This window comes from Leuresthes tenuis, unplaced genomic scaffold (assembly GCF_036924035.1).
Source record: "Leuresthes tenuis unplaced genomic scaffold, fLeuTen1.0.hap1 SCAF_24, whole genome shotgun sequence".
NCBI lineage: Eukaryota > Metazoa > Chordata > Actinopteri > Atheriniformes > Atherinopsidae > Leuresthes > Leuresthes tenuis.
In genome coordinates this window covers 2,109,542-2,132,363 of record NW_027325378.1, presented here as the reverse complement: position 1 = coordinate 2,132,363, position 22,822 = coordinate 2,109,542, and the positions used below count along the sequence as shown (strand labels likewise).

At 37.6% G+C, this 22,822-nt stretch overlaps 9 non-coding genes across 9 annotated transcripts; all 9 read right to left on the bottom strand.

The window, feature by feature from the left end:
- Window positions 1-1,614: 1,614 nt before the first annotated feature.
- Window positions 1,615-1,686, bottom strand: trnag-ucc (transfer RNA glycine (anticodon UCC)). Its single transcript has one exon. It is a non-coding gene; the product is annotated as a tRNA-Gly (tRNA).
- A 3,078-nt stretch (window positions 1,687-4,764) lies between these two features.
- Window positions 4,765-4,836, bottom strand: trnag-ucc (transfer RNA glycine (anticodon UCC)). The gene has a single exon. It is a non-coding gene; the product is annotated as a tRNA-Gly (tRNA).
- Window positions 4,837-9,197: 4,361 nt separating this feature from the next.
- On the bottom strand, window positions 9,198-9,269 carry trnag-ucc (transfer RNA glycine (anticodon UCC)). The gene has a single exon. It is a non-coding gene; the product is annotated as a tRNA-Gly (tRNA).
- A 1,282-nt stretch (window positions 9,270-10,551) lies between these two features.
- On the bottom strand, window positions 10,552-10,623 carry trnag-ucc (transfer RNA glycine (anticodon UCC)). Its single transcript has one exon. It is a non-coding gene; the product is annotated as a tRNA-Gly (tRNA).
- Window positions 10,624-11,907: 1,284 nt separating this feature from the next.
- trnag-ucc (transfer RNA glycine (anticodon UCC)) lies at window positions 11,908-11,979 on the bottom strand. Its single transcript has one exon. It is a non-coding gene; the product is annotated as a tRNA-Gly (tRNA).
- A 1,284-nt stretch (window positions 11,980-13,263) lies between these two features.
- trnag-ucc (transfer RNA glycine (anticodon UCC)) lies at window positions 13,264-13,335 on the bottom strand. The gene has a single exon. It is a non-coding gene; the product is annotated as a tRNA-Gly (tRNA).
- Window positions 13,336-14,477: 1,142 nt separating this feature from the next.
- On the bottom strand, window positions 14,478-14,549 carry trnag-ucc (transfer RNA glycine (anticodon UCC)). Its single transcript has one exon. It is a non-coding gene; the product is annotated as a tRNA-Gly (tRNA).
- Window positions 14,550-17,644: 3,095 nt separating this feature from the next.
- Window positions 17,645-17,716, bottom strand: trnag-ucc (transfer RNA glycine (anticodon UCC)). The gene has a single exon. It is a non-coding gene; the product is annotated as a tRNA-Gly (tRNA).
- A 1,142-nt stretch (window positions 17,717-18,858) lies between these two features.
- trnag-ucc (transfer RNA glycine (anticodon UCC)) lies at window positions 18,859-18,930 on the bottom strand. Its single transcript has one exon. It is a non-coding gene; the product is annotated as a tRNA-Gly (tRNA).
- Between the last annotated feature and the right edge of the window lie 3,892 nt (window positions 18,931-22,822).

Here is a 22,822-nt window from a genome sequence, read left to right as displayed (position 1 = left end):
CCATACCTATGCTAAGAATAGCATTTAAAATTCTGTTATACCACTTTCTTGATCTGTGGGGAAAGAGTTAGGTCTTCATTCTTTGATCTGCAGTGTCAATGCACCCCATGAATGAATTATAATATCATTACTTTTTAAAAGATTACTGTAATCTGATTACTTTTGAATTATTACTGTAATCTGATTACTTTAGTAAAATTACTGTAATCTGATTACTTTTAAAAATATTACTGTAATCTGATTACTTTAATAATATTACTGTAATCTGATTACTTTTTAAATGTTACTGTAATCTGATTACTTTAGTAATATTACTGTAATCTGATTACTTTTAGAAATATTACTGTAATCTGATTACTTATAAAAATTATTAGTGTAATCTGATTTTTTATAAGATTACTGTAATGTGATTACTTCCTGCATGAAAATTTTTCATATTTTCAACGTTATTTTTAACACTGTCGTAATCAGATTGGCGCCTTGATTATTTCCTGAGACACCACAATCAAAAGGGTTTAACAGACTTATTACAGTAATAAGGTGAGAGTGATCAGATTAGTCGTAACTCTGTATTGGTCGGTTTGTACTCTCACTCTGATTGGCCGACCTTTAGCTGCTCTCTGATTGGCCGATCTTTAGCTGCAATCTGATTGGTCGGTCGGTACTCTCACTCTGATTGGCCGATCTTTAGCTGCGCTCTGATTGGTCGGTCGGTACTCTCACTCTGATTGGCCGATCTTTAGCTGCGCTCTGATTGGTCGGTCGGTACTCTCACTCTGATTGGCCGATCTTTAGCTGAGCTCTGATTGGTCGGTCTACAGCTTCAGTAAATTATGTGAGCATTCACCATACCTATGCTAAGAATAGCATGTAAAATTCTGTTATACCACTTTCTTGATCTGTGGGGAAAGAGTTAGGTCTTCATTCTTTGATCTGCAGTGTCAATGCACCCCATGAATGAATTATAATATCATTACTTTTTAAAAGATTACTGTAATCTGATTACTTTTGAATTATTACTGTAATCTGATTACTTTTAAAAATATTACTGTAATCTGATTACTTTAATAATATTACTGTAATCTGATTACTTTTTAAAAATGTTACTGTAATCTGATTACTTTAGTAATATTACTGTAATCTGATTACTTTTAGAAATATTACTGTAATCTGATTACTTTAATGATATTACTGTAATCTGATTACTTTAATAATATTACTGTAATCTGATTACTTTTAGAAATATTACTGTAATCTGATTACTTTAAAAAATTATTAGTGTAATCTTATTTTTTATAAGATTACTGTAATGTGATTACTTCCTGCATGAAAATGTTTCATATTTTCAACGTTATTTTTAACACTGGGATTTCGGTTGTGTTAAAGTTTCAGCGGAATTTTTCATTACTGACAGAGTTAAGAAGTGTCAGTAAAGATTTATTTGCGTTCAAGATACAGTCATGAGAAGAGCTGCATCTGGCAGGCCAACGCCTGGATTAGGGTATGGAAACATCTGTGCAGCAAGATCTTGTTGATCTTTTTTCAGTAGTTATTTCTAAGTCGTCACTGATATGTTTCCAGCCCAGCTCTGCTGGGTCTCCTGTAAACGGTCGCTGCGTTGGCCGGCAATCGAACCTGGGTCAACTGCTTGGAAGGCAGCTGTGCTCACCACTATACCACCAACGCTGTAGTACACCACATCTGGCCCATCTGGAGTGAGTCCGAATACTAAGTGCTTCAGGGTCAGCTGCGGTCACATCATGCGGCCCTTACTTCACACCAGAGGTCCACCGAGCAACTTCGTGTGACTCTGTGGCTCAATGGTAGTGCGTCTGACTTCAGATCAGAAGGTTGTGAGTTCAAATCAGATTGGCGCCTTGATTATTTCCTGAGACACCACAATCAAAAGGGTTTAACAGACTTATTACAGTAATAAGGTGAGAGTGATCATATTGGTCGGTCTGTACTCTCACTCTGATTGGCTGATCTTTAGCTGCTCTCTGATTGGCCGATCTTTAGCTGCAATCTGATTGGTCGGTCGGTACTCTCACTCTGATTGGCCAATCTTTAGCTGCGCTCTGATTGGTCGGTCGGTACTCTCACTCTGATTGGCCGATCTTTAGCTGAGCTCTGATTGGTCGGTCTACAGCTTCAGTAAATTATGTGAGCATTCACCATACCTATGCTAAGAATAGCATGTAAAATTCTGTTATACCACTTTCTTGATCTGTGGGGAAAGAGTTAGGTCTTCATTCTTTGATCTGCAGTGTCAATGCACCCCATGAATGAATTATAATATCATTACTTTTTAAAAGATTACTGTAATCTGATTACTTTTGAATTATTACTGTAATCTGATTACTTTAGTAAGATTACTGTAATCTGATTACTTTAAAAATATTACTGTAATCTGATTACTTTAATAATATTACTGTAATCTGATCACTTTTTAAAATGTTACTGTAATCTGATTACTTTAATGATATTACTGTAATCTGATTACTTTTTAAAATATTACTGTAATCTGATTACTTATAAAAATTATTAGTGTAATCTGATTTTTTATAAGATTACTGTAATGTGATTACTTCCTGCATGAAAATTTTTCATATTTTCAACGTTGTTTTTAACACTGTCGTAATCAGATTGGCGCCTTGATTATTTCCTGAGACACCACAATCAAAAGTGTTTAACAGACTTATTACAGTAATAAGGGGAGAGTGATCAGATTAGTCGTAACTCTGTATTGGTCGGTTTGTACTCTCACTCTGATTGGCCGACCTTTAGCTGCGCTCTGATTGGTCGGGCTTTACTCTCACTCTGATTGGCCGATCTTTAGCTGCGCTCTGATTGGTCGGTCGGTACTCTCACTCTGATTGGCTGATCTTTAACTGCTTTCTGATTGATCGGTCTGTACTCTCACTCTGATTGGCTGATCTTTAACTGCTTTCTGATTGATCGGTCTGTACTCTCACTCTGATTGGCCGACCTTTAGCTGCGCTCTGATTGGTCGGGCTTTACTCTCACTCTGATTGGCCGATCTTTAGCTGCGCTCTGATTGGTCGGTCGGTACTCTCACTCTGATTGGCCGATCTTTAGCTGAGCTCTGATTGGTCGGTCTACAGCTTCAGTAAATTATGTGAGCATTCACCATACCTATGCTAAGAATAGCATTTAAAATTCTGTTATACCACTTTCTTGATCTGTGGGGAAAGAGTTAGGTCTTCATTCTTTGATCTGCAGTGTCAATGCACCCCATGAATGAATTATAATATCATTACTTTTTAAAAGATTACTGTAATCTGATTACTTTTGAATTATTACTGTAATCTGATTACTTTAGTAAAATTACTGTAATCTGATTACTTTTAAAAATATTACTGTAATCTGATTACTTTAATAATATTACTGTAATCTGATTACTTTTTAAATGTTACTGTAATCTGATTACTTTAGTAATATTACTGTAATCTGATTACTTTTAGAAATATTACTGTAATCTGATTACTTATAAAAATTATTAGTGTAATCTGATTTTTTATAAGATTACTGTAATGTGATTACTTCCTGCATGAAAATTTTTCATATTTTCAACGTTATTTTTAACACTGTCGTAATCAGATTGGCGCCTTGATTATTTCCTGAGACACCACAATCAAAAGGGTTTAACAGACTTATTACAGTAATAAGGTGAGAGTGATCAGATTAGTCGTAACTCTGTATTGGTCGGTTTGTACTCTCACTCTGATTGGCCGACCTTTAGCTGCTCTCTGATTGGCCGATCTTTAGCTGCAATCTGATTGGTCGGTCGGTACTCTCACTCTGATTGGCCGATCTTTAGCTGCGCTCTGATTGGTCGGTCGGTACTCTCACTCTGATTGGCCGATCTTTAGCTGCGCTCTGATTGGTCGGTCGGTACTCTCACTCTGATTGGCCGATCTTTAGCTGAGCTCTGATTGGTCGGTCTACAGCTTCAGTAAATTATGTGAGCATTCACCATACCTATGCTAAGAATAGCATGTAAAATTCTGTTATACCACTTTCTTGATCTGTGGGGAAAGAGTTAGGTCTTCATTCTTTGATCTGCAGTGTCAATGCACCCCATGAATGAATTATAATATCATTACTTTTTAAAAGATTACTGTAATCTGATTACTTTTGAATTATTACTGTAATCTGATTACTTTTAAAAATATTACTGTAATCTGATTACTTTAATAATATTACTGTAATCTGATTACTTTTTAAAAATGTTACTGTAATCTGATTACTTTAGTAATATTACTGTAATCTGATTACTTTTAGAAATATTACTGTAATCTGATTACTTTAATGATATTACTGTAATCTGATTACTTTAATAATATTACTGTAATCTGATTACTTTTAGAAATATTACTGTAATCTGATTACTTTAAAAAATTATTAGTGTAATCTTATTTTTTATAAGATTACTGTAATGTGATTACTTCCTGCATGAAAATGTTTCATATTTTCAACGTTATTTTTAACACTGGGATTTCGGTTGTGTTAAAGTTTCAGCGGAATTTTTCATTACTGACAGAGTTAAGAAGTGTCAGTAAAGATTTATTTGCGTTCAAGATACAGTCATGAGAAGAGCTGCATCTGGCAGGCCAACGCCTGGATTAGGGTATGGAAACATCTGTGCAGCAAGATCTTGTTGATCTTTTTTCAGTAGTTATTTCTAAGTCGTCACTGATATGTTTCCAGCCCAGCTCTGCTGGGTCTCCTGTAAACGGTCGCTGCGTTGGCCGGCAATCGAACCTGGGTCAACTGCTTGGAAGGCAGCTGTGCTCACCACTATACCACCAACGCTGTAGTACACCACATCTGGCCCATCTGGAGTGAGTCCGAATACTAAGTGCTTCAGGGTCAGCTGCGGTCACATCATGCGGCCCATACTTCACACCAGAGGTCCACCGAGCAACTTCGTGTGACTCTGTGGCGCAATGGTAGTGCGTCTGACTTCAGATCAGAAGGTTGTGAGTTCAAATCAGATTGGCGCCTTGATTGTTTCCTGAGACACCACAATCAAAAGTGTTTAACAGACTTATTACAGTAATAAGGTGAGAGTGATCATATTGGTCGGTCTGTACTCTCACTCTGATTGGCTGATCTTTAGCTGCTCTCTGATTGGCCGATCTTTAGCTGCAATCTGATTGGTCGGTCGGTACTCTCACTCTGATTGGCCGATCTTTAGCTGCGCTCTGATTGGTCGGTCGGTACTCTCACTCTGATTGGCCGATCTTTAGCTGAGCTCTGATTGGTCGGTCTACAGCTTCAGTAAATTATGTGAGCATTCACCATACCTATGCTAAGAATAGCATTTAAAATTCTGTTATACCACTTTCTTGATCTGTGGGGAAAGAGTTAGGTCTTCATTCTTTGATCTGCAGTGTCAATGCACCCCATGAATGAATTATAATATCATTACTTTTTAAAAGATTACTGTAATCTGATTACTTTTGAATTATTACTGTAATCTGATTACTTTAGTAAAATTACTGTAATCTGATTACTTTAATAATATTACTGTAATATGATTACTTTAATGATATTACTGTAATCTGATTACTTTTAGAAATATTACTGTAATCTGATTACTTAAAAAAATTATTAGTGTAATCTTATTTTTTATAAGATTACTGTAATGTGATTACTTCCTGCATGAAAATGTTTCATATTTTCAACCTTATTTTTAACACTGGGATTTCGGTTGTGTTAAAGTTTCAGCGGAATTTTTCATTACTGACAGAGTTAAGAAGTGTCAGCTAAGATTTATTTGCGTGCAAGATACAGTCATGAGAAGAGCTGCATCTGGCAGGCCAACGCCTGGATTAGGGTATGGAAACATCTGTGCAGCAAGACTTGTTGATCTTTTTTCAGTAGTTATTTCTAAGTCGTCACTGATATGTTTCCAGCCCAGTAACTCTGCTGGGTCTCCTGAAAACGGTCCCTGCGTTGGCCGGCAATCGAACCTGGGTCAATTGCTTGGAAGGCAGCTGTGCTCACCACTATACCACCAACGCTGTAGTACACCACATCTGGCCCATCTGGAGTGAGTCCGAATGCTAAGTGCTTCAGGGTCAGCTGCGGTCACATCATGCGGCCCTTACTTCACACCAGAGGTCCACCGAGCAACTTCGTGTGACTCTGTGGCTCAATGGTAGTGCGTCTGACTTCAGATCAGAGGGTTGTGAGTTCAAATCAGATTGGCGCCTTGATTATTTCCTGAGACACCACAATCAAAAGGGTTTAACAGACTTATTACAGTAATAAGGTGAGAGTGATCAGATTAGTCGTAACTCTGTATTGGTCGGTTTGTACTCTCACTCTGATTGGCCGACCTTTAGCTGCTCTCTGATTGGCCGATCTTTAGCTGCAATCTGATTGGTCGGTCGGTACTCTCACTCTGATTGGCCGATCTTTAGCTGCGCTCTGATTGGTCGGTCGGTACTCTCACTCTGATTGGCCGATCTTTAGCTGAGCTCTGATTGGTCGGTCTACAGCTTCAGTAAATTATGTGAGCATTCACCATACCTATGCTAAGAATAGCATGTAAAATTCTGTTATACCACTTTCTTGATCTGTGGGGAAAGAGTTAGGTCTTCATTCTTTGATCTGCAGTGTCAATGCACCCCATGAATGAATTATAATATCATTACTTTTTAAAAGATTACTGTAATCTGATTACTTTTGAATTATTACTGTAATCTGATTACTTTTAAAAATATTACTGTAATCTGATTACTTTAATAATATTACTGTAATCTGATTACTTTTTAAAAATGTTACTGTAATCTGATTACTTTAGTAATATTACTGTAATCTGATTACTTTTAGAAATATTACTGTAATCTGATTACTTATAAAAATTATTAGTGTAATCTGATTTTTTATAAGATTACTGTAATGTGATTACTTCCTGCATGAAAATTTTTCATATTTTCAACGTTATTTTTAACACTGTCGTAATCAGATTGGCGCCTTGATTATTTCCTGAGACACCACAATCAAAAGTGTTTAACAGACTTATTACAGTAATAAGGTGAGAGTGATCAGATTAGTCGTAACTCTGTGTTGGTCGGTTTGTACTCTCACTCTGATTGGCCGACCTTTAGCTGCGCTCTGATTGGTCGGGCTGTACTCTCACTCTGATTGGCCGATCTTTAGCTGCGCTCTGATTGGTCGGTCGGTACTCTCACTCTGATTGGCTGATCTTTAACTGCGTTCTGATTGATCGGTGTGTACTCTCACTCTCATTGGCTGATCTTTAGCTGCTCTCTGATTGGCCGATCTTTAGCTGATTACTTTTAATTATTACTGTAATCTGATTACTTTTACAAGATTACTGTAATCTGATTACTTTAGTAAGATTACTGTAATCTGATTACTTTAAAAATATTACTGTAATCTGATTACTTTTAGAAATATTACTGTAATCTGATTACTTAAAAAATTATGAGTGTAATCTTATTTTTTATAAGATTACTGTAATGTGATTACTTCCTGCATGAAAATGTTTCATATTTTCAACCTTATTTTTAACACTGGGATTTCGGTTGTGTTAAAGTTTCAGCGGAATTTTTCATTACTGACAGAGTTAAGAAGTGTCAGCTAAGATTTATTTGCGTGCAAGATACAGTCATGAGAAGAGCTGCATCTGGCAGGCCAACGCCTGGATTAGGGTATGGAAACATCTGTGCAGCAAGACTTGTTGATCTTTTTTCAGTAGTTATTTCTAAGTCGTCACTGATATGTTTCCAGCCCAGTAACTCTGCTGGGTCTCCTGAAAACGGTCCCTGCGTTGGCCGGCAATCGAACCTGGGTCAATTGCTTGGAAGGCAGCTGTGCTCACCACTATACCACCAACGCTGTAGTACACCACATCTGGCCCATCTGGAGTGAGTCCGAATGCTAAGTGCTTCAGGGTCAGCTGCGGTCACATCATGCGGCCCTTACTTCACACCAGAGGTCCACCGAGCAACTTCGTGTGACTCTGTGGCTCAATGGTAGTGCGTCTGACTTCAGATCAGAGGGTTGTGAGTTCAAATCAGATTGGCGCCTTGATTATTTCCTGAGACACCACAATCAAAAGGGTTTAACAGACTTATTACAGTAATAAGGTGAGAGTGATCAGATTAGTCGTAACTCTGTATTGGTCGGTTTGTACTCTCACTCTGATTGGCCGACCTTTAGCTGCTCTCTGATTGGCCGATCTTTAGCTGCAATCTGATTGGTCGGTCGGTACTCTCACTCTGATTGGCCGATCTTTAGCTGCGCTCTGATTGGTCGGTCGGTACTCTCACTCTGATTGGCCGATCTTTAGCTGAGCTCTGATTGGTCGGTCTACAGCTTCAGTAAATTATGTGAGCATTCACCATACCTATGCTAAGAATAGCATGTAAAATTCTGTTATACCACTTTCTTGATCTGTGGGGAAAGAGTTAGGTCTTCATTCTTTGATCTGCAGTGTCAATGCACCCCATGAATGAATTATAATATCATTACTTTTTAAAAGATTACTGTAATCTGATTACTTTTGAATTATTACTGTAATCTGATTACTTTTAAAAATATTACTGTAATCTGATTACTTTAATAATATTACTGTAATCTGATTACTTTTTAAAAATGTTACTGTAATCTGATTACTTTAGTAATATTACTGTAATCTGATTACTTTTAGAAATATTACTGTAATCTGATTACTTTAATGATATTACTGTAATCTGATTACTTTAATAATATTACTGTAATCTGATTACTTTAATGATATTACTGTAATCTGATTACTTTTAGAAATATTACTGTAATCTGATTACTTTAAAAAATTATTAGTGTAATCTTATTTTTTATAAGATTACTGTAATGTGATTACTTCCTGCATGAAAATGTTTCATATTTTCAACGTTATTTTTAACACTGGGATTTCGGTTGTGTTAAAGTTTCAGCGGAATTTTTCATTACTGACAGAGTTAAGAAGTGTCAGTAAAGATTTATTTGCGTTCAAGATACAGTCATGAGAAGAGCTGCATCTGGCAGGCCAACGCCTGGATTAGGGTATGGAAACATCTGTGCAGCAAGATCTTGTTGATCTTTTTTCAGTAGTTATTTCTAAGTCGTCACTGATATGTTTCCAGCCCAGCTCTGCTGGGTCTCCTGAAAACGGTCGCTGCGTTGGCCGGCAATCGAACCTGGGTCAACTGCTTGGAAGGCAGCTGTGCTCACCACTATACCACCAACGCTGTAGTACACCACATCTGGCCCATCTGGAGTGAGTCCGAATGCTAAGTGCTTCAGGGTCAGCTGCGGTCACATCATGCGGCCCATACTTCACACCAGAGGTCCACCGAGCAACTTCGTGTGACTCTGTGGCGCAATGGTAGTGCGTCTGACTTCAGATCAGAAGGTTGTGAGTTCAAATCAGATTGGCGCCTTGATTGTTTCCTGAGACACCACAATCAAAAGTGTTTAACAGACTTATTACAGTAATAAGGTGAGAGTGATCATATTGGTCGGTCTGTACTCTCACTCTGATTGGCTGATCTTTAGCTGCTCTCTGATTGGCCGATCTTTAGCTGCAATCTGATTGGTCGGTCGGTACTCTCACTCTGATTGGCCGATCTTTAGCTGCGCTCTGATTGGTCGGTCGGTACTCTCACTCTGATTGGCCGATCTTTAGCTGAGCTCTGATTGGTCGGTCTACAGCTTCAGTAAATTATGTGAGCATTCACCATACCTATGCTAAGAATAGCATGTAAAATTCTGTTATACCACTTTCTTGATCTGTGGGGAAAGAGTTAGGTCTTCATTCTTTGATCTGCAGTGTCAATGCACCCCATGAATGAATTATAATATCATTACTTTTTAAAAGATTACTGTAATCTGATTACTTTTGAATTATTACTGTAATCTGATTACTTTTATAAGATTACTGTAATCTGATTACTTTAGTAAGATTACTGTAATCTGATTACTTTAAAAAATATTACTGTAATCTGATTACTTTAATAATATTACTGTAATCTGATTACTTTTTAAAATATTACTGTAATCTGATTACTTTAATGATATTACTGTAATCTGATTACTTTAATAATATTACTGTAATCTGATTATTTTAATGATATTACTGTAATCTGCTTACTTTTAGAAATATTACTGTAATCTGATTACTTTAAAAAATTATTAGTGTAATCTTATTTTTTATAAGATTACTGTAATGTGATTACTTCCTGCATGAAAATGTTTCATATTTTCAACCTTATTTTTAACACTGGGATTTCGGTTGTGTTAAAGTTTCAGCGGAATTTTTCATTACTGACAGAGTTAAGAAGTGTCAGTAAAGATTTATTTGCGTTCAAGATACAGTCATGAGAAGAGCTGCATCTGGCAGGCCAACGCCTGGATTAGGGTATGGAAACATCTGTGCAGCAAGATCTTGTTGATCTTTTTTCAGTAGTTATTTCTAAGTCGTCACTGATATGTTTCCAGCCCAGCTCTGCTGGGTCTCCTGAAAACGGTCGCTGCGTTGGCCGGCAATCGAACCTGGGTCAACTGCTTGGAAGGCAGCTGTGCTCACCACTATACCACCAACGCTGTAGTACACCACATCTGGCCCATCTGGAGTGAGTCCGAATGCTAAGTGCTTCAGGGTCAGCTGCGGTCACATCATGCGGCCCATACTTCACACCAGAGGTCCACCGAGCAACTTCGTGTGACTCTGTGGCGCAATGGTAGTGCGTCTGACTTCAGATCAGAAGGTTGTGAGTTCAAATCAGATTGGCGCCTTGATTGTTTCCTGAGACACCACAATCAAAAGTGTTTAACAGACTTATTACAGTAATAAGGTGAGAGTGATCATATTGGTCGGTCTGTACTCTCACTCTGATTGGCTGATCTTTAGCTGCTCTCTGATTGGCCGATCTTTAGCTGCAATCTGATTGGTCGGTCGGTACTCTCACTCTGATTGGCCGATCTTTAGCTGCGCTCTGATTGGTCGGTCGGTACTCTCACTCTGATTGGCCGATCTTTAGCTGAGCTCTGATTGGTCGGTCTACAGCTTCAGTAAATTATGTGAGCATTCACCATACCTATGCTAAGAATAGCATGTAAAATTCTGTTATACCACTTTCTTGATCTGTGGGGAAAGAGTTAGGTCTTCATTCTTTGATCTGCAGTGTCAATGCACCCCATGAATGAATTATAATATCATTACTTTTTAAAAGATTACTGTAATCTGATTACTTTTGAATTATTACTGTAATCTGATTACTTTTAAAAATATTACTGTAATCTGATTACTTTAATAATATTACTGTAATCTGATTACTTTTTAAAAATGTTACTGTAATCTGATTACTTTAGTAATATTACTGTAATCTGATTACTTTTAGAAATATTACTGTAATCTGATTACTTTAATGATATTACTGTAATCTGATTACTTTAATAATATTACTGTAATCTGATTACTTTAATGATATTACTGTAATCTGATTACTTTTAGAAATATTACTGTAATCTGATTACTTTAAAAAATTATTAGTGTAATCTTATTTTTTATAAGATTACTGGAATGTGATTACTTCCTGCATGAAAATGTTTCATATTTTCAACGTTATTTTTAACACTGGGATTTCGGTTGTGTTAAAGTTTCAGCGGAATTTTTCATTACTGACAGAGTTAAGAAGTGTCAGTAAAGATTTATTTGCGTTCAAGATACAGTCATGAGAAGAGCTGCATCTGGCAGGCCAACGCCTGGATTAGGGTATGGAAACATCTGTGCAGCAAGATCTTGTTGATCTTTTTTCAGTAGTTATTTCTAAGTCGTCACTGATATGTTTCCAGCCCAGCTCTGCTGGGTCTCCTGAAAACGGTCGCTGCGTTGGCCGGCAATCGAACCTGGGTCAACTGCTTGGAAGGCAGCTGTGCTCACCACTATACCACCAACGCTGTAGTACACCACATCTGGCCCATCTGGAGTGAGTCCGAATGCTAAGTGCTTCAGGGTCAGCTGCGGTCACATCATGCGGCCCATACTTCACACCAGAGGTCCACCGAGCAACTTCGTGTGACTCTGTGGCGCAATGGTAGTGCGTCTGACTTCAGATCAGAAGGTTGTGAGTTCAAATCAGATTGGCGCCTTGATTGTTTCCTGAGACACCACAATCAAAAGTGTTTAACAGACTTATTACAGTAATAAGGTGAGAGTGATCATATTGGTCGGTCTGTACTCTCACTCTGATTGGCTGATCTTTAGCTGCTCTCTGATTGGCCGATCTTTAGCTGCAATCTGATTGGTCGGTCGGTACTCTCACTCTGATTGGCCGATCTTTAGCTGCGCTCTGATTGGTCGGTCGGTACTCTCACTCTGATTGGCCGATCTTTAGCTGAGCTCTGATTGGTCGGTCTACAGCTTCAGTAAATTATGTGAGCATTCACCATACCTATGCTAAGAATAGCATGTAAAATTCTGTTATACCACTTTCTTGATCTGTGGGGAAAGAGTTAGGTCTTCATTCTTTGATCTGCAGTGTCAATGCACCCCATGAATGAATTATAATATCATTACTTTTTAAAAGATTACTGTAATCTGATTACTTTTGAATTATTACTGTAATCTGATTACTTTTAAAAATATTACTGTAATCTGATTACTTTAATAATATTACTGTAATCTGATTACTTTTTAAAAATGTTACTGTAATCTGATTACTTTAGTAATATTACTGTAATCTGATTACTTTTAGAAATATTACTGTAATCTGATTACTTTAATGATATTACTGTAATCTGATTACTTTAATAATATTACTGTAATCTGATTACTTTAATGATATTACTGTAATCTGATTACTTTTAGAAATATTACTGTAATTTGATTACTTTAAAAAATTATTAGTGTAATCTTATTTTTTATAAGATTACTGTAATGTGATTACTTCCTGCATGAAAATGTTTCATATTTTCAACGTTATTTTTAACACTGGGATTTCGGTTGTGTTAAAGTTTCAGCGGAATTTTTCATTACTGACAGAGTTAAGAAGTGTCAGTAAAGATTTATTTGCGTTCAAGATACAGTCATGAGAAGAGCTGCATCTGGCAGGCCAACGCCTGGATTAGGGTATGGAAACATCTGTGCAGCAAGATCTTGTTGATCTTTTTTCAGTAGTTATTTCTAAGTCGTCACTGATATGTTTCCAGCCCAGCTCTGCTGGGTCTCCTGTAAACGGTCGCTGCGTTGGCCGGCAATCGAACCTGGGTCAACTGCTTGGAAGGCAGCTGTGCTCACCACTATACCACCAACGCTGTAGTACACCACATCTGGCCCATCTGGAGTGAGTCCGAATACTAAGTGCTTCAGGGTCAGCTGCGGTCACATCATGCGGCCCATACTTCACACCAGAGGTCCACCGAGCAACTTCGTGTGACTCTGTGGCGCAATGGTAGTGCGTCTGACTTCAGATCAGAAGGTTGTGAGTTCAAATCAGATTGGCGCCTTGATTGTTTCCTGAGACACCACAATCAAAAGTGTTTAACAGACTTATTACAGTAATAAGGTGAGAGTGATCATATTGGTCGGTCTGTACTCTCACTCTGATTGGCTGATCTTTAGCTGCTCTCTGATTGGCCGATCTTTAGCTGCAATCTGATTGGTCGGTCGGTACTCTCACTCTGATTGGCCGATCTTTAGCTGCGCTCTGATTGGTCGGTCGGTACTCTCACTCTGATTGGCCGATCTTTAGCTGAGCTCTGATTGGTCGGTCTACAGCTTCAGTAAATTATGTGAGCATTCACCATACCTATGCTAAGAATAGCATTTAAAATTCTGTTATACCACTTTCTTGATCTGTGGGGAAAGAGTTAGGTCTTCATTCTTTGATCTGCAGTGTCAATGCACCCCATGAATGAATTATAATATCATTACTTTTTAAAAGATTACTGTAATCTGATTACTTTTGAATTATTACTGTAATCTGATTACTTTAGTAAAATTACTGTAATCTGATTACTTTAATAATATTACTGTAATATGATTACTTTAATGATATTACTGTAATCTGATTACTTTTAGAAATATTACTGTAATCTGATTACTTAAAAAAATTATTAGTGTAATCTTATTTTTTATAAGATTACTGTAATGTGATTACTTCCTGCATGAAAATGTTTCATATTTTCAACGTTATTTTTAACACTGGGATTTCGGTTGTGTTAAAGTTTCAGCGGAATTTTTCATTACTGACAGAGTTAAGAAGTGTCAACAAAGATTTATTTGCGTTCAAGATACAGTCATGAGAAGAGCTGCATCTGGCAGGCCAACGCCTGGATTAGGGTATGGAAACATCTGTGCAGCAAGACTTGTTGATCTTTTTTCAGTAGTTATTTCTAAGTCGTCACTGATATGTTTGCAGCCCAGTAACTCTGCTGGGTCTCCTGAAAACGGTCGCTGCGTTGGCCGGCAATCGAACCTGGGTCAACTGCTTGGAAGGCAGCTGTGCTCACCACTATACCACCAACGCTGTAGTACACCACATCTGGCCCATCTGGAGTGAGTCCGAATGCTAAGTGCTTCAGGGTCAGCTGCGGTCACATCATGCGGCCCTTACTTCACACCAGAGGTCCACCGAGCAACTTCGTGTGACTCTGTGGCTCAATGGTAGTGCGTCTGACTTCAGATCAGAGGGTTGTGAGTTCAAATCAGATTGGCGCCTTGATTATTTCCTGAGACACCACAATCAAAAGGGTTTAACAGACTTATTACAGTAATAAGGTGAGAGTGATCAGATTAGTCGTAACTCTGTATTGGTCGGTTTGTACTCTCACTCTGATTGGCCGACCTTTAGCTGCTCTCTGATTGGCCGATCTTTAGCTGCAATCTGATTGGTCGGTCGGTACTCTCACTCTGATTGGCCAATCTTTAGCTGCGCTCTGATTGGTCGGTCGGTACTCTCACTCTGATTGGCCGATCTTTAGCTGAGCTCTGATTGGTCGGTCTACAGCTTCAGTAAATTATGTGAGCATTCACCATACCTATGCTAAGAATAGCATGTAAAATTCGGTTATACCACTTTCTTGATCTGTGGGGAAAGAGTTAGGTCTTCATTCTTTGATCTGCAGTGTCAATGCACCCCATGAATGAATTATAATATCATTACTTTTTAAAAGATTACTGTAATCTGATTACTTTTGAATTATTACTGTAATCTGATTACTTTAGTAAGATTACTGTAATCTGATTACTTTAAAAATATTACTGTAATCTGATTACTTTAATAATATTACTGTAATCTGATCACTTTTTAAAATGTTACTGTAATCTGATTACTTTAATGATATTACTGTAATCTGATTACTTTTTAAAATATTACTGTAATCTGATTACTTATAAAAATTATTAGTGTAATCTGATTTTTTATAAGATTACTGTAATGTGATTACTTCCTGCATGAAAATTTTTCATATTTTCAACGTTGTTTTTAACACTGTCGTAATCAGATTGGCGCCTTGATTATTTCCTGAGACACCACAATCAAAAGTGTTTAACAGACTTATTACAGTAATAAGGGGAGAGTGATCAGATTAGTCGTAACTCTGTATTGGTCGGTTTGTACTCTCACTCTGATTGGCCGACCTTTAGCTGCGCTCTGATTGGTCGGGCTTTACTCTCACTCTGATTGGCCGATCTTTAGCTGCGCTCTGATTGGTCGGTCGGTACTCTCACTCTGATTGGCTGATCTTTAACTGCTTTCTGATTGATCGGTCTGTACTCTCACTCTGATTGGCTGATCTTTAACTGCTTTCTGATTGATCGGTCTGTACTCTCACTCTGATTGGCCGACCTTTAGCTGCGCTCTGATTGGTCGGGCTTTACTCTCACTCTGATTGGCCGATCTTTAGCTGCGCTCTGATTGGTCGGTCGGTACTCTCACTCTGATTGGCCGATCTTTAGCTGAGCTCTGATTGGTCGGTCTACAGCTTCAGTAAATTATGTGAGCATTCACCATACCTATGCTAAGAATAGCATTTAAAATTCTGTTATACCACTTTCTTGATCTGTGGGGAAAGAGTTAGGTCTTCATTCTTTGATCTGCAGTGTCAATGCACCCCATGAATGAATTATAATATCATTACTTTTTAAAAGATTACTGTAATCTGATTACTTTTGAATTATTACTGTAATCTGATTACTTTAGTAAAATTACTGTAATCTGATTACTTTTAAAAATATTACTGTAATCTGATTACTTTAATAATATTACTGTAATCTGATTACTTTTTAAATGTTACTGTAATCTGATTACTTTAGTAATATTACTGTAATCTGATTACTTTTAGAAATATTACTGTAATCTGATTACTTATAAAAATTATTAGTGTAATCTGATTTTTTATAAGATTACTGTAATGTGATTACTTCCTGCATGAAAATTTTTCATATTTTCAACGTTATTTTTAACACTGTCGTAATCAGATTGGCGCCTTGATTATTTCCTGAGACACCACAATCAAAAGGGTTTAACAGACTTATTACAGTAATAAGGTGAGAGTGATCAGATTAGTCGTAACTCTGTATTGGTCGGTTTGTACTCTCACTCTGATTGGCCGACCTTTAGCTGCTCTCTGATTGGCCGATCTTTAGCTGCAATCTGATTGGTCGGTCGGTACTCTCACTCTGATTGGCCGATCTTTAGCTGCGCTCTGATTGGTCGGTCGGTACTCTCACTCTGATTGGCCGATCTTTAGCTGCGCTCTGATTGGTCGGTCGGTACTCTCACTCTGATTGGCCGATCTTTAGCTGAGCTCTGATTGGTCGGTCTACAGCTTCAGTAAATTATGTGAGCATTCACCATACCTATGCTAAGAATAGCATGTAAAATTCTGTTATACCACTTTCTTGATCTGTGGGGAAAGAGTTAGGTCTTCATTCTTTGATCTGCAGTGTCAATGCACCCCATGAATGAATTATAATATCATTACTTTTTAAAAGATTACTGTAATCTGATTACTTTTGAATTATTACTGTAATCTGATTACTTTTAAAAATATTACTGTAATCTGATTACTTTAATAATATTACTGTAATCTGATTACTTTTTAAAAATGTTACTGTAATCTGATTACTTTAGTAATATTACTGTAATCTGATTACTTTTAGAAATATTACTGTAATCTGATTACTTTAATGATATTACTGTAATCTGATTACTTTAATAATATTACTGTAATCTGATTACTTTTAGAAATATTACTGTAATCTGATTACTTTAAAAAATTATTAGTGTAATCTTATTTTTTATAAGATTACTGTAATGTGATTACTTCCTGCATGAAAATGTTTCATATTTTCAACGTTATTTTTAACACTGGGATTTCGGTTGTGTTAAAGTTTCAGCGGAATTTTTCATTACTGACAGAGTTAAGAAGTGTCAGTAAAGATTTATTTGCGTTCAAGATACAGTCATGAGAAGAGCTGCATCTGGCAGGCCAACGCCTGGATTAGGGTATGGAAACATCTGTGCAGCAAGATCTTGTTGATCTTTTTTCAGTAGTTATTTCTAAGTCGTCACTGATATGTTTCCAGCCCAGCTCTGCTGGGTCTCCTGTAAACGGTCGCTGCGTTGGCCGGCAATCGAACCTGGGTCAACTGCTTGGAAGGCAGCTGTGCTCACCACTATACCACCAACGCTGTAGTACACCACATCTGGCCCATCTGGAGTGAGTCCGAATACTAAGTGCTTCAGGGTCAGCTGCGGTCACATCATGCGGCCCTTACTTCACACCAGAGGTCCACCGAGCAACTTCGTGTGACTCTGTGGCTCAATGGTAGTGCGTCTGACTTCAGATCAGAAGGTTGTGAGTTCAAATCAGATTGGCGCCTTGATTATTTCCTGAGACACCACAATCAAAAGGGTTTAACAGACTTATTACAGTAATAAGGTGAGAGTGATCATATTGGTCGGTCTGTACTCTCACTCTGATTGGCTGATCTTTAGCTGCTCTCTGATTGGCCGATCTTTAGCTGCAATCTGATTGGTCGGTCGGTACTCTCACTCTGATTGGCCGATCTTTAGCTGCGCTCTGATTGGTCGGTCGGTACTCTCACTCTGATTGGCCGATCTTTAGCTGAGCTCTGATTGGTCGGTCTACAGCTTCAGTAAATTATGTGAGCATTCACCATACCTATGCTAAGAATAGCATTTAAAATTCTGTTATACCACTTTCTTGATCTGTGGGGAAAGAGTTAGGTCTTCATTCTTTGATCTGCAGTGTCAATGCACCCCATGAATGAATTATAATATCATTACTTTTTAAAAGATTACTGTAATCTGATTACTTTTGAATTATTACTGTAATCTGATTACTTTAGTAAAATTACTGTAATCTGATTACTTTAATAATATTACTGTAATATGATTACTTTAATGATATTACTGTAATCTGATTACTTTTAGAAATATTACTGTAATCTGATTACTTAAAAAAATTATTAGTGTAATCTTATTTTTTATAAGATTACTGTAATGTGATTACTTCCTGCATGAAAATGTTTCATATTTTCAACGTTATTTTTAACACTGGGATTTCGGTTGTGTTAAAGTTTCAGCGGAATTTTTCATTACTGACAGAGTTAAGAAGTGTCAACAAAGATTTATTTGCGTTCAAGATACAGTCATGAGAAGAGCTGCATCTGGCAGGCCAACGCCTGGATTAGGGTATGGAAACATCTGTGCAGCAAGACTTGTTGATCTTTTTTCAGTAGTTATTTCTAAGTCGTCACTGATATGTTTGCAGCCCAGTAACTCTGCTGGGTCTCCTGAAAACGGTCGCTGCGTTGGCCGGCAATCGAACCTGGGTCAACTGCTTGGAAGGCAGCTGTGCTCACCACTATACCACCAACGCTGTAGTACACCACATCTGGCCCATCTGGAGTGAGTCCGAATGCTAAGTGCTTCAGGGTCAGCTGCGGTCACATCATGCGGCCCTTACTTCACACCAGAGGTCCACCGAGCAACTTCGTGTGACTCTGTGGCTCAATGGTAGTGCGTCTGACTTCAGATCAGAGGGTTGTGAGTTCAAATCAGATTGGCGCCTTGATTATTTCCTGAGACACCACAATCAAAAGGGTTTAACAGACTTATTACAGTAATAAGGTGAGAGTGATCAGATTAGTCGTAACTCTGTATTGGTCGGTTTGTACTCTCACTCTGATTGGCCGACCTTTAGCTGCTCTCTGATTGGCCGATCTTTAGCTGCAATCTGATTGGTCGGTCGGTACTCTCACTCTGATTGGCCAATCTTTAGCTGCGCTCTGATTGGTCGGTCGGTACTCTCACTCTGATTGGCCGATCTTTAGCTGAGCTCTGATTGGTCGGTCTACAGCTTCAGTAAATTATGTGAGCATTCACCATACCTATGCTAAGAATAGCATGTAAAATTCTGTTATACCACTTTCTTGATCTGTGGGGAAAGAGTTAGGTCTTCATTCTTTGATCTGCAGTGTCAATGCACCCCATGAATGAATTATAATATCATTACTTTTTAAAAGATTACTGTAATCTGATTACTTTTGAATTATTACTGTAATCTGATTACTTTAGTAAGATTACTGTAATCTGATTACTTTAAAAATATTACTGTAATCTGATTACTTTAATAATATTACTGTAATCTGATCACTTTTTAAAATGTTACTGTAATCTGATTACTTTAATGATATTACTGTAATCTGATTACTTTTTAAAATATTACTGTAATCTGATTACTTATAAAAATTATTAGTGTAATCTGATTTTTTATAAGATTACTGTAATGTGATTACTTCCTGCATGAAAATTTTTCATATTTTCAACGTTGTTTTTAACACTGTCGTAATCAGATTGGCGCCTTGATTATTTCCTGAGACACCACAATCAAAAGTGTTTAACAGACTTATTACAGTAATAAGGGGAGAGTGATCAGATTAGTCGTAACTCTGTATTGGTCGGTTTGTACTCTCACTCTGATTGGCCGACCTTTAGCTGCGCTCTGATTGGTCGGGCTTTACTCTCACTCTGATTGGCCGATCTTTAGCTGCGCTCTGATTGGTCGGTCGGTACTCTCACTCTGATTGGCTGATCTTTAACTGCTTTCTGATTGATCGGTCTGTACTCTCACTCTGATTGGCTGATCTTTAACTGCTTTCTGATTGATCGGTCTGTACTCTCACTCTGATTGGCCGACCTTTAGCTGCGCTCTGATTGGTCGGGCTTTACTCTCACTCTGATTGGCCGATCTTTAGCTGCGCTCTGATTGGTCGGTCGGTACTCTCACTCTGATTGGCCGATCTTTAGCTGAGCTCTGATTGGTCGGTCTACAGCTTCAGTAAATTATGTGAGCATTCACCATACCTATGCTAAGAATAGCATTTAAAATTCTGTTATACCACTTTCTTGATCTGTGGGGAAAGAGTTAGGTCTTCATTCTTTGATCTGCAGTGTCAATGCACCCCATGAATGAATTATAATATCATTACTTTTTAAAAGATTACTGTAATCTGATTACTTTTGAATTATTACTGTAATCTGATTACTTTAGTAAAATTACTGTAATCTGATTACTTTTAAAAATATTACTGTAATCTGATTACTTTAATAATATTACTGTAATCTGATTACTTTTTAAATGTTACTGTAATCTGATTACTTTAGTAATATTACTGTAATCTGATTACTTTTAGAAATATTACTGTAATCTGATTACTTATAAAAATTATTAGTGTAATCTGATTTTTTATAAGATTACTGTAATGTGATTACTTCCTGCATGAAAATTTTTCATATTTTCAACGTTATTTTTAACACTGTCGTAATCAGATTGGCGCCTTGATTATTTCCTGAGACACCACAATCAAAAGGGTTTAACAGACTTATTACAGTAATAAGGTGAGAGTGATCAGATTAGTCGTAACTCTGTATTGGTCGGTTTGTACTCTCACTCTGATTGGCCGACCTTTAGCTGCTCTCTGATTGGCCGATCTTTAGCTGCAATCTGATTGGTCGGTCGGTACTCTCACTCTGATTGGCCGATCTTTAGCTGCGCTCTGATTGGTCGGTCGGTACTCTCACTCTGATTGGCCGATCTTTAGCTGCGCTCTGATTGGTCGGTCGGTACTCTCACTCTGATTGGCCGATCTTTAGCTGAGCTCTGATTGGTCGGTCTACAGCTTCAGTAAATTATGTGAGCATTCACCATACCTATGCTAAGAATAGCATGTAAAATTCTGTTATACCACTTTCTTGATCTGTGGGGAAAGAGTTAGGTCTTCATTCTTTGATCTGCAGTGTCAATGCACCCCATGAATGAATTATAATATCATTACTTTTTAAAAGATTACTGTAATCTGATTACTTTTGAATTATTACTGTAATCTGATTACTTTAGTAAAATTACTGTAATCTGATTACTTTAATAATATTACTGTAATATGATTACTTTAATGATATTACTGTAATCTGATTACTTTTAGAAATATTACTGTAATCTGATTACTTAAAAAAATTATTAGTGTAATCTTATTTTTTATAAGATTACTGTAATGTGATTACTTCCTGCATGAAAATGTTTCATATTTTCAACCTTATTTTTAACACTGGGATTTCGGTTGTGTTAAAGTTTCAGCGGAATTTTTCATTACTGACAGAGTTAAGAAGTGTCAGCTAAGATTTATTTGCGTGCAAGATACAGTCATGAGAAGAGCTGCATCTGGCAGGCCAACGCCTGGATTAGGGTATGGAAACATCTGTGCAGCAAGACTTGTTGATCTTTTTTCAGTAGTTATTTCTAAGTCGTCACTGATATGTTTCCAGCCCAGTAACTCTGCTGGGTCTCCTGAAAACGGTCCCTGCGTTGGCCGGCAATCGAACCTGGGTCAATTGCTTGGAAGGCAGCTGTGCTCACCACTATACCACCAACGCTGTAGTACACCACATCTGGCCCATCTGGAGTGAGTCCGAATGCTAAGTGCTTCAGGGTCAGCTGCGGTCACATCATGCGGCCCTTACTTCACACCAGAGGTCCACCGAGCAACTTCGTGTGACTCTGTGGCTCAATGGTAGTGCGTCTGACTTCAGATCAGAGGGTTGTGAGTTCAAATCAGATTGGCGCCTTGATTATTTCCTGAGACACCACAATCAAAAGGGTTTAACAGACTTATTACAGTAATAAGGTGAGAGTGATCATATTGGTCGGTCTGTACTCTCACTCTGATTGGCTGATCTTTAGCTGCTCTCTGATTGGCCGATCTTTAGCTGCAATCTGATTGGTCGGTCGGTACTCTCACTCTGATTGGCCGATCTTTAGCTGCGCTCTGATTGGTCGGTCGGTACTCTCACTCTGATTGGCCGATCTTTAGCTGAGCTCTGATTGGTCGGTCTACAGCTTCAGTAAATTATGTGAGCATTCACCATACCTATGCTAAGAATAGCATTTAAAATTCTGTTATACCACTTTCTTGATCTGTGGGGAAAGAGTTAGGTCTTCATTCTTTGATCTGCAGTGTCAATGCACCCCATGAATGAATTATAATATCATTACTTTTTAAAAGATTACTGTAATCTGATTACTTTTGAATTATTACTGTAATCTGATTACTTTAGTAAAATTACTGTAATCTGATTACTTTAATAATATTACTGTAATATGATTACTTTAATGATATTACTGTAATCTGATTACTTTTAGAAATATTACTGTAATCTGATTACTTAAAAAAATTATTAGTGTAATCTTATTTTTTATAAGATTACTGTAATGT